Genomic DNA, 13280 nt, shown 5'->3' on the forward strand with positions numbered 1-13280 from the left:
ACTTTACTTAGAGATATCCAAAGCTTATCTTTAACTTAGTTTTTACCTACGTTTTATTTTAGTGCTGTACATCTGTGTGTTTCACTAGTAAATAAATTTTTTATTAAGTTTATTTTTCAAGTATAAAATGAATATTAATAAGAAGTAGAATTTACTATTATTATCAGCAGCACTCGCTGAATGCAAGCTCTTGTGCAGCTAATCAATCCAAATCAGATGCTATAGGGATTTAACTTAATCTGGCCATGCCTACGGTCATTCATTCATTCAGTTTCATTCTTATAATCATATTTTTATTAAAACAAAAGTCAAAAAAATGTGCTAGGGAAATGAAAACATTGCAGATTTATTAGAAATGTATAAAAGTACAAAGCAAAACCCATTCCACACCATGAGAGTGTAAGAATCTAAGCTGTTCTCAGGTAAGATGCAGATAACAGAAAGAGGACAGACAATGGGAAGGGAACATTGTGTTCACTACAGAGCAATTATTTCTGAGCCATCAACCACTTACACATCTGGGCCACAGCTAACGAACACCTTTTTAATGTTGCTTACAGGAGCACAGTTAATTTTTATTTCAGAAAACGTGAGGAGCATTAAATTATAAAAAGACTTCCAGGAGGCTGCAGAAAGGGAATTAGATCTCTTTCAGCAAGAGACTACCTCAAGAGAAAATTTCTTTGCTGAAGGGAATTAAGGGAAGGAAAGGAGAGATCTGAGGGAAATAACATTTGAGAGGAAAGGGGAATATTAGTGGCCAGGAGAGATGAAAGAGATTTTGAGATGTAGGACCAAATGCCTGTGAACAACATCCTGTTCAGGGGAAGATCAAGCCAAAGATTTAAGGCTGATATGGCCTATGCACATGGGAGAGTGCGTTTGGGAAGACCTCAGCAGACTGCACACCTGAAACCCAAACTGGTTATCCCTACATGTTGTCTTCAGACAGTTGAAAACCTAGGTCAGAGACTTATGGTTAGTATAGATTTTAAAAATTGTCCCCTCAAAGAAATTATGACACTTCTCGATGGCCCACATGTAAATGAGACTCAGTAGACTCTTCAGTACGCGAGCGACTGTCCACGCTAAAGCTGCAGGTGGAAGCTGCCGCTGCACTCTTTATGGTATTACACATATACTTTGTCAGCATGCCCGCGTTGATCAAACACAGGAAGCTCTGCAGTCTAATTGTGACTTTATGCTGTAGGAAGATACGTAAATGAATATAGGTAAATAGGTAAATAACATTTGATGTGGTGTTTAAATAAGTAAAAAATATATATTTTTTTTTTATGTAAAGACCATCACAAACAGAACTTTGCATGATACCTTGGCAAGCTTGGCATGCCTTGCTCATCCTCATCCAAGTTTACTTCTGTTATAGCACATCTTTATTTGAAAACAGCAATGTCACATCGGGGGAGCATGAACACAACTGAGAGAATAAAACTGAATAAATAAAAAGAAATGCTAGCCTTTACAAGTGCCATAGATTTACACTGTCTGTTACAGACTCCAATCAAATGTATGTTTTTATTGTATAAAAGTAACAATAAGAGCAGCTCATTACTGAAAACGTTAATTCTGGGAAGCAGCCAGGACCGAACCAGCAACCTCTTGATTATGAGTCAGCAGTTTTCTACCACCAAATAGGTCGTATCAGCGTTGTACCCTAACTCGATATCTTTTTGTTCTATTAAATTCTTGAATAAAAGCACACTTGTTTTTTTATATGTTTAGCTTTTGTGAAAGTGCTTATTTGATATTTGAACTTCAGTCTTCACACATTATACACATCATGTCAAAATTTTGTCTTTAGAACTAAAACATGAAAAACATTTGTGTTTTAGTTTTGTGTTCAACATTTCTTGCATTTCTCACATTTCCTGTCATCCTACATTTACACAGATCATTGTAGACACGGAACACACATGAAATGCATGTGTTCCAAATAACGATATATTATTTACCTTCTACAACTCTAGGCACTTCACACCGAGATAAAGAAGGCTTGAGCTAGGAGAGCTTTTTGCCCAAGTTGAGCTCCATTGGTAGAAGAGATGAGGCATCAGGCTGCTTGCTGCTTGTGCTGATCAGAACATTTCCAAAACAAAAGACGATAATGGAGAGAGGTGCAAAGAAATTTAAGGTGGCCTGGGATTACAAGTTTTTTCATAGGCTTCAGCAATTCTAGTGTTACAGTGCATCTGGAAAGTATTCACAATGCATCACTTTGCAATTTATTAAAAAACTGAGAAATCACATGTACATAAGTATTCACAGACTTTGCTCAAAACTTTGTTGATGCACTTTTGGCAGCAATTACAGCCTCAAGTCTTTTTGAATATGATGCCACAAGCTTGGCACACCTATCCTTGGCCAGTTTTGCCCATTCCTCTTTGCAGCACATCTTAAGCCCCATCAGGTTGGATGGGAAGTGTCGGTGCACAGCCATTTGAAGATCTCTCCAGAGATGTTCAATCGAATTCAAGTCTGGGCTCTGGCTGGGCCACTCAAGGACATTTACAGAGTTGTCCTGCTGAAAGATGAACCGTCGCCCCAGTCCGAGGTCAAGAGTGCTCTGGAGCAGGTTTTCATACAGGATATCTCTGTACATTGCTGCAGTCATTTTTCCCTTTATCCTGACTAGTCTCCCAGTTCCTGCCACTGAAAAACATCCCCACCGCATGATGCTGCCACCACCATGCTGGTTTCCTCCAAACATGATGTCTGGCATTCACACCAAAGAGTTCAATTTTTGTCTAATCAGACCAGAGAATTTTGTTTCTCATGGTCTGAGAGTCCTTCTGGTGCCTTTTGGCAAACTCCAGGTGGGCTGCCATTTGCTTTTTACTAAAGAGTGGCTTCCATCTGGCCACTCTACCATACAGGCCTGATTGGTGGATTGCTGCAGAGACGGTTGTCCTTCTGGAAGGTTCTCCTCTCTCCACAGAGGACCTCTGGAGTTCTGACAGAGTGACCATCGGGTTCTTGGTCACCTCCATGACTAAGGCTCTTCTCCCCCAATTGTTCAGTTTAGAAGGCCAGCCAGCTCTAGGAAGAGTCCTTGTGATTTCAAACTTCTTCCACTTATGGATGATGGAGGCCACTGTGCTCATTGGGACCTTCAAAGCAACAGAAATTTTTCTGTAACCTTCCCAAGATTTGTGCCTCGAGACAATCCTGTCTCGGAGGTCTACAGACAATTCTTTTAACTTCATGCTTGGTTTGTCTCTGACATGAACTGTCAACTGTGGGACCTTCTATAGACAGGTGTGTGCCTTTCCAAATCATGTCCAATCAACTGAATTTACCACAGGTGGACTCCAATTAAGCTGCAGAAACATCTCAAGGATGATCAGGGGAAACAGGATGCACCTGAGCTCAATTTGGAGCTTCATGGCAAAGGCTGTGAATACTTATGTTCATGTGCTTTCTCAGTTTTTTTATTTTTAATAAATTTGCAAAAATCTCAAATAAACTTTTTTCATGTTGTCATTATGGGGTGTTGGGTGTAGAATTCTGAGGAAAAAAATGAATTTAATCCATTTTGGAATAAGGCTGCAACATAACAAAATGTGGAAAATGTGATGCGCTGTAAATAGTTTCCGGATGCACTGTAAATTTGTAATTATTTCATACACGTTAATGACACGCTCATTTACAAGTACATTACATAATTTTCCCGAATTGCTGCATTTCAAATTCTCATGTGGTTCCAACTTTAAAATTTTCATTATGAAAACGTGATTGAAGATATTTTTCACTGTCTTTGTACATGAAAGATCCTTTGCTGCTACCACTAACAACACCATTGAATGTTGGTAGATGTGAATGCTGGTAGTCTCCTCCTGCTTGCACTTGACTTTATTTGCATATCCTTTTTATCTTCACAAACCATCTCCTACTATTCTTATAAATATTAAAACCAAATGTGAATTTCTGTCTCTTTCCAGCAGACAACTAGAAAACAATTGCCCAAATCTCACACTTATAATCACATTGTTTCACTTTGTGATATAAAGAAAATCGACAAATGTAAAAAAAACTCCAGTTACTTCAGTTAGATTATAAAAGAGTACAGACTCATCTGAAAAGGCCTCACATTGTTTTTCACACAATGTGGAATGGAAAGTATGCAGTAAGCATCAATTTGATGTGAGGAAAGGAGAACACACGAGATGGCACATTGTGGACAGAGAAAGCTGTGAGGAAGGTGGCAGATTTCACGGACATGGCAGACCCTACAATGTATATGAATGTGAGGATAAACATTCAGCTTTCTTTGGTTGTCGTAGAAGAAAATACTAACACAGATCCAAGACCAAAAAAAAAAAAATTGATTTGAGTACAGCTATTTCGAATTTTATGCATATATAATAGTTTCATAGTGGACACATATTCAAATAATGTTTTTTTATTCTAAATTGTGACTCCTCCACAGAAAAATCTAAAGTTTCACCAGTTCTTCCAATTACAGCATAATCAGGTAAATCTCAGATGTGCATAAGTATCTTAATAATATAAAGCACATGGTAAGAAAGCCAACATTATTATTACATTTGCATAGTTTTATGGTTCTGACAGGGTTCTTACCCTGGCTTAGTTTATATTTGGTATATTTACTGGTTTTCTAGTTATATAGGTTTCCATGTTTTCTTTAACTAAAGTAATATATTTCTTTGTTCTTGCTTTTTTTGATTATTTAAATGTATAAATATAATGTTTATGTGTATAATTGGTGGTATTGCACCAAGATTTGGTGTAGTGGTTAGTATACCTGCTCTTAAACTGAATGCTATGGGTTTAATTTCCAGCAATGATGGAATTTACTGGAAGAGCTCAACTATCACCCAAAACAAATTAGCTTGATGAACTGAATGGTCTCCTCTCATTTATCAGATTTCTTATATTCTGATGTTCTCTTAATTCTCTTGTATTTTATGGGTGGTAGCCCAAGAAATGGAGATATTCTCATGTCACTACAGTGGTGCATCAGAGTTGTAAAGGAGTGTTGTGTTGCTTTCTCTTTATAACTACTGGTACCTTGGAATACTTTTGCACTGTTTCTTGGATTATTTTTTCAGATTATATATTAGGATTTGTTTGCTGTTGGTTGCCTGTTTAAGAAACTCATTTTGGTTCTTTTGAGCTTTTTTTTTTGTATTTTTTCTTTTTTCGATTAATTCTTTAGTTATAAAGATTCTTTGGTGGATTGGCCTCTGCAAGACAATGATTTTTCACAATTGCTATCACCTTGAAAGGCACTTAGATGATTTGGGACATTTTAAGTTTATTTTTATGAGCTTCCCATTTCAGGTTTGCATAGGCCATAACATACCATTATAGTGGGGGATGAGCTCTTTGGGGTGAGGCCTATTCTAGACAGACAAAGGAGACCTGGGGCCTCATGTATAACGGCATGCGTAGAATTCACACTATAACATGGCGTAAGCACAAAAGTCGAAATGTGCTTACGCACACAAAAATCCAGATGCAGGAATCTGTGCGTACTCCAACTTCCACGTTCTTCTGGTACATAAATCCCGGTCGGCGTGAAAAGTAGCGCTCGTGCACGTGCTTTATGTAACACCCCAACTCCTCCCAGAATTACGCCTCTTTGAATATGCAAATCAATATAAATTGCCCTTAAGCTCAGCCTTCTGTGAAAAGACAATGGGAAAAGCACGGGGGAAAATATAAAAATTTCAGTGAATACCAAATGGAGGCAAAAAAAAAACATATTATTTGTTTAATTAAACTGTGGTATAATCAACAAAAGGAAGTTGATCGAGTGACATAGCATGTTGCTGTGAAAAGGCAAGTCGTAGCTCACCATCTGAGTGTCATATGAAAGCTTATTAGGGTACAGACAAAAAAAAAATAGGCACACAGTGGGAAAAAAAGCACGAAATGTCAACTTCAATCTCGACATTTCCACTTTAATCACGTAGTTTATTTTGTCATCAAAGTAGAACATCATAAACGTCATCTTAAAATCATTTAATTAACCAGTTTCTCAAATCACATCGTAATTAAAGTAGCACGTTAAATGCTTTGTTTTGTATGTGATCTTCTATGTGCTCTATGTGTGTGAATCACTACGTGCTTCTTAAACCAGCTCTCTTCCTCTGACAGGTCACAGAATCCATTACATTCGTGATATTACAGCTCTCTGAATAACTAAAATACTGAGATGTATACGTGACATAATTTTCATGTTGATAGGAGTTAAAGCACATTAATAATTATGGGTTTCACGGCGCAGTGATTGTGTGCGACCTTCGATGAAATTATTTATTGCAGCAGTACTCATGGGCAGCTCTAGGTAGAGAAAAGAATCGGTGGCCCCTTCGCCCGCCAGTGTCAATATGGTATCTTATGCACGGTGGATGGCCACGTCCATTGCGGACATTGCATAGCTGCCCCATGCTCATGACACAAGCGTTTAACTTTTGTCAAAATTTGCTGCTGTGCTTTTAGCTGTGTTGTTATTTTCTCTTTCTGTTTTATATTCAATATATATTGGTGTGGCCGCCCCTGGAGTCCTTGCTTTTCTTTCTCCAAGTAACCGATCGCCACACAATCAGCTCTGTAATAGATGTTAAGCCATCTGTAAGCTTAGAGCGCCGATTCTTTAAACCGTTTAAGGAACATTGAACTATCTTCATAGTACATGTTTAATTATTCTATCCTTCACGCCAGTCCCAGTAAAGAATATTGATTATTTAAATGAAGTTAAAGTTTTACCTGTATAATATAATAAACATATTTTGCTGCCATTTCATCTTAAAAATGATATCGTCATCATATGTAAATACATGTTTTATAAAGTGGTTCAGGTTGTGCAATATTTTAACTGAAGTACAAGTTTACACTGAGGTGATTGTACTTATAAGTACAAACAGTTCTACAAGGAGCAGTTGATGGACTGATTGATTGTTTAAAGTTCTTGGGATAAAACTGTTTCTGAACCGCGCGGTCCGTACAGGAAAGGCTTTGAATAGTTTTGCCATGGCTGATAATTCTCTTTCCAATTAGCTGCTGCTGTGATTCACACTCAGATACAGTGATTTAAATACTCTGAGTGGTGCAGTGAGAGTAATATGGAAAAAGATGATCCGCTGTGGCAACCCTTAAAGGGAGCAGCTGAAAGAAGAAGAAGGGTACAGTGAGAGTAACAACGCTAAAGCAGTTATAGTATTTGGAATACTATGGCTGTTCCCTGGATCATTATATTGTTACAAGTTAATTACAATCAGATGCATTACACTAATAAACAATATGCAATTAGTTTCAGTGTATTTATAAAGCTGCATCAGGAAAATAAAGAGCAACCACACAGGAACAATAGCACTGATTTGATGCTGGGTGCCGCCAGTCAGCAAAACCGACCGGATAAATTGAATACGACAGGGTATGAGGTACCGTGGAAAAGTGCGTGAGTTTATGCCAAGTGTAGGTTTAATACATCGCGATTTGAACGTGGAGAAGTTCTTACGCAACATTTCTGTGCATACGCACCATTTATACATGAGGCCCCTGGAGGGTATTTTATGTACGTGGATTACTTGTTTAGCCAGATGTAATTGTTGATGATTTGGCCTGATCCTGGCTCTGTTGGTTTTTTGAAACTCTTGCTGGATGTGTTGTCATAGCAGCACATCCAAATCCTCAAACCTGCTCGGAGCAGGTTTGTTCAATGTAAACAAGGATTAGCTCATACAATTAATCAGTGTCCTTTCATGGAATTCATTCAGTCATGGCTTCGCCATTCATGAATGAGCGACCAATTGATATCGGTGTGCATATTATAAGAAGAGAATTTCATATACAGAGGTTTTGCACACTTGGCAAGATCCTTTATTGCTCCCGGAGAAAATTCTTTTGGAAAGATACAGAGAGATTGGAGAAATATTGTACCTAAAGATTTATTAGCACCTTATATTCAAAGTCAAACTAGGTGAAGTTGGGCTCTCACAACCACACAGACAGTATGCATTGCTTTGAGGATTTTTACAAGCGGCCCTTTTTTTATATACTGTAGGCGATGCGGAAAATCTATCTAAAAGTGCAGTTTGCCAGGCAATTCATAAAGTCTGTTTGGCTTTGAAACATTTCCTTCATGTTTCCATAGTGTTTCCTGGACACCTACGTGTGCAGACAATAAAAGAGGCGTTTCCATTGCAGGTAGGTAATACACAGGGGTCTCCTGACAAGTTGGAAAAGGGCATTAAAAACCCAAGGGTGGCCAATGAGTCCTCCTCAGCGGAGAAAAGGGTGGAGCCAGAAGTACTGAGGTGCTTCAAGTCTTGCAGAGAGAGACTACCATGGGAACCGCGGCTGTGCTACGAATGCCGCAGGCCGGGCCATGGATGGAGAAGTTGTCCTAGGAGGACAGGGGATCAAAATATTTATTCTTATACTGTTTGCACAGTATAAGATTTGCACGGGAGTGTCAGCGACATCGCCGAGGCCCAACCTTTAGATCCTTTTGAAGGAAGATGTCCCTCGCAGGGCAGGATGCTCCAAACCATGGTTTTTCGCTGGGAGTGGAGTATTGTGATATATGGCCGGCCAGTCATCCCGGCCAATATCCCCAGGCCACCAGATGGAGCTCTCCCTGCAGCATGGATGTGCCCCGAAGACCAGCAGGGAATCCTGGACAATGCAGTTTTTATCCACAGCCCTGCTGAATACCATGGGGGCCGCTAGAGGATGCTGCAGGGGGCAACAAAGATTATTTGCCCTATGTCCCGGAAGTAAGTCCGAGTCACATGGACAAGAGGAATGACGTGCTTCCGGGGTGAAGAAAAAGGACTTTGTATCTGACCATTAAGTGTTCCTAATCACATGGACAGAGAAAGCGAAACACTTCCGGGTCAAGGACTATAAAAGAGCCTACAAAACACCAGAGCATCAAGCTGAGCTGGGTGGAAGGGTGGCAACGGGTCTGGGAGTGGAGGATTGGTTTATTGGTTAGTGTATTGTTTAATTTATGAATATTGTGGAGAGAAGGATGCTTTGTGCACTGTTGTGGAATAATAAAGTCAACATTTGGACTTTTACCCGGTGTCTGGCTTCTTGGACAAGGGATCAAGGGAGTGATAGTGCCCCCAATCTGTTACACCACGTATTCATACAAGTTTACATACTGTAATACTTCTCGCACAAGTATCTCTTAGCGAGCTCAATCCTATTATCTGATTCACATTGTCTCTCTCACAATCGGATCAATTAGCAGTTGACCAGATCAGATCAAATAGCAATTGAACATGTTAAAAAAATGGTGTTGATTCACATTTGAGCAGGTAGATCAAACTGACCACATAAAGAGTTGGTGAGAAATGGATGCTCTGTTCGACCTATGATCAGACCCCCTAATCTTACACCGCAAGTGGACTGTCTTCTCAGTGCATCGTACACTGAAGGGGCATTAACTTTGATGTTGTGAAGTGCATGTGAAGCAAACATTCCCAAGTGAACATTTTAAAGAGATTTTTACAGAGAGCAGACATCTGATTTAAGATAATCTGAATAGAGGTGACATTCAGGCTACAGGAGAGTAAATGCACAACATCATACCATGAAATTAAATATAACCAATAAGACTACTATCTAAATGAGATAGTGGTGCCAAGATGAAATGTGCCTTTATTTTCAGGCTCTCTTCTAGTTGTTAGATAAAATAAATTCTGCTCAAACAGCTCTAATTGTTAAATAATCCACATACTCATTGTAAATGTGCTGGTACACAATAGCCGCTCTTGTCGAAATCATCATGATAAATTTTTTCAAGAAAAATGAATAAGATCTATGTCACAACCATGTGGTGTTCATTTTTGCTTCTGGTTCGCTTGAAATTTTGCTGTGTGAAATGTAACAAAACTAATGGGAGATTGAAACAAATTAGCAAATCATCTCCTGATTCGGCACAAAGCAAATGACTGTGAAAATAACATAACACAGTGACTGCTGGATCTTTCATTACCAGAACACTGCAGTTTAGGTCTATGGTGGTGGCCCACTAAGGTATGGTTTCTCTCATTTTTCATGTTTTGAAAGGCTTAATGAGATACAGATTAACTTGTACCTCGAGTTCAAAGTGTTAAGACTTTACATGCAGCTCCCCCTGCTGGCCAGGTGAAGTCATTGATGGAGACAGAAGCTTTTACTGTAAATTGGGTTAATCCTGCTACTCAGGCTTCCTCCTCTTCTGTTTAAGGTATGGTCTACCTCAGCCTCTAGCCTTCTTAAGTTAAAACAAATTGCTCCATTAACTTCAACTTCCATTTTATTTATTTTTTTGATTTATACATTTAACTAGCTGTCACCTGTGGCTCTGCCCACGTAGTAGTAAAACAGGACAAACTTTAAAAATCAATAAAAAAAAAAGTAATAATTTGTGTTGAGAAGAATTTATATTGATAGCTTAGTATCCAAGGGCCTCTTAATATACAATATTTTTGGTTTTGCTATCAGGAACAAGAATGTAGCTGTGATCACTTTGCCAAAAATGTAAAAAGTTGTCAAGGTATCTCAGGCCAAGTGGAAGGTAGGTACGCTCCAACGTCAAACATTGCCACTGTATCTGATCATGTTCAGCTCTGACAGGAGAGCATCCTCCACGTGGGGAGAAGAACATGTGGCCGTGATATCTCTGCCAATGAGTAGGTACCACGTGAAACACACGTAGCTGTGATCTCTCAAAAACCTCAATCATTACTCTCTAACAATCTGTAGATGACAATGTCTGCTGAACATACAGGTATCACTTGCTAAGCAGAGGTAAGGTACACTTGAACATGTGGCGAGAGGTAGAGCGACTCGAACAGAGGCTGGCATGTGAGTGAGGAGGGCCCTGCCTGGCTCCCCCCTCGGCCCGCAGCCTGTCTCTCATATTCACGCATATAAATTGGTGCTACAACTGAACTATAATGATTAGCATGATAAGAGAAGTTGCAAAATCAACCAGAATATTCAAGCAAATTATAGAAAAAACCCGATCTAAATCCGTTAATTAGTTCTTTTGTGAAAAACAGACAGACAGACAGACAGACATTAGATTTTATATATATGGAGATGATTTTTTTTTTTAATCATTTATTGAATTTATTAAAAGCATGTAATGTTCCATACAATCAAGTCAAATTTAACAAAAAATTCAAATCAACCTCCGCTCATGTGAAAAAAAGGAAGGCCTACAGCCTGAGTAAAACTTTTGAGTGTACTAAAGAGAGTAAGGAGTGCCCCCCCCCAATATAAAAGCTTATTCTAAAATGTTACTGCTCAGATCCTGCCAGGTTTTAAAAAACGTTTTTCACAGATTCTCTAAGTGAGAATTGGATTTTTTCCAATTTTAAATGGTATATAACATCAGTAACCCAATGACTTAAACAAGGAGAGTTAGGATTCTTCCAGTTGAGCAAGATAAGCAGACACAGCTGTTAATGGATTAGGAGGGATTGTGACACCAAGGCTGTCTGAAAGGCATTTAAAGATTTTGGTCCAGAAGGATGTTAATTTGGTGCATGCCTAGTGAGGCCGGAGCTTGATTGCAATGTTCTCAGGTTGGATCTTGCCCTTGAAACATTTTAGACAATTTTAAACAAGAGAGATGTGCTTGATAAAAGATTGTAAGTTGAATAATTGAATGCCTTCTACTCCTTTTCTTAAATTCAATGTGAGAAATCCTTTTCCCACTGCACTCTAATGATTTGTACTGCATTACGTTTGATAAATCTCAAATTAAAGGCACATTAAAGATTTACTTTTACTTTTTCTACTATAGAAATAGCCCCATGACATATCATTTAGTGTTTGATATTATCATTGCGAGGTATTGGCAGTAATGACAGCAGTAGTATTGTCCCACTGATAGCAAAATTCTCACTCGCATGACTGATCACACAATTTATTTCCCTGCTCTGGAGTCATGAAAGACAGGAATGTTTTAAAATATACTAGGGGGCTTCACCCCTTGCTCGCTTCGCTCGTCAACCACTTTACCCCAGCCCCGCCATTGCTATGCGCCGTTGTGAAGAGGGTGGCTGAATGCACCCCAGTGATACAATGGGAAACAAATACAGTTTTTGTTTTACCTCCACTTTGCTCGATCAGCTCCTGGCTTGCTGCTGCTGCCGTGCCGGGTGATCTGCATTTTGTCTCTCTTCTCCTCCAGACATTCTCAAACACTCTTCTATCTCTTTTCGCTGTTCTTTTTTTTTCACCGAGTAATATTTTCCATTTGTTTGCACTAATGCGATCTTTACTCTCCTTTCTTAGAGACATTCATATTTTCCTACTTCCATTATCTCTAATCTGCTCTGCATGTGCATCATGGGACTTGCTTCCAAAGGTTGTAAGTATGACGTGATTTGACCATCTTGCGGGACGGGAAAGTGTCTCTCTTCAAAAAATCATGTCTTGTTGCAAGTTTTTTTTTATAATAGAGGGATAACTTTATTTTATTGAATAGAAAGCACAAATCTATGTGAAAGACATATACTAATGTGCTCTAAAGTGCCAGGGGGAATTTTTATTGTTTATCTGTCAAAATCAAACCAACAAACATGGAGAGGAACACTTTTCATTCAAGTTTCAAGGTTTAAGGTTGCTTTATTTAGTCCTGTTTACACAAGAAAATATAAAATTTGCCTTCTCCGTTGCATCTCATAACAAGACAGAAAGGAATGAAACAAACCAAATAGAGACAAGACAGGTGAAGGTAAGGCAGTAGTGCTAGTACATATTTACACAATAATGATAACAGGACACATATCTAACCTTAATCATTTTTTCCGATATTCCTAATTAAAAAGTCGTATGGCAATAGGAAAAAAGGAATTTCTGGAGCGATTTGTGTGGGTTTTCAAAACGACTCACCTTCCTGATTTACTGAAGTTCAGTTCTCTTTGTAATGGATGTCTGTCATCACTTGAGATGATTTCCAGTTTCTTTAGCATTGTCCTCTGTCACACACTTGCCAGATCATCTCCATCAGTCTCAGTAACTGTAACAGTAATCTGCTGGAGCTTTTTAGTAAATTTTGGTTTGTCAGACCACTAAACCAGGCAATGAAACTGAAAGTAATAACATACGGAATCAGATTGCAATAAAAGGACAACACAAGCTTCTTGTCTCCTTTAAATAAATTGAGTTTACAAAGGGGAAATAAACGCTGATTGCACTTAGAGAATATATTTTTTGTATTCGCTTTGCAGTTAAGATTGTTATCTAAGTTTGTTCCTACATTTTTATATTCATTCACTATTTCT

This window comes from Polypterus senegalus, chromosome 11 (genome assembly GCF_016835505.1).
Source record: "Polypterus senegalus isolate Bchr_013 chromosome 11, ASM1683550v1, whole genome shotgun sequence".
Lineage (NCBI taxonomy): Eukaryota > Metazoa > Chordata > Cladistia > Polypteriformes > Polypteridae > Polypterus > Polypterus senegalus.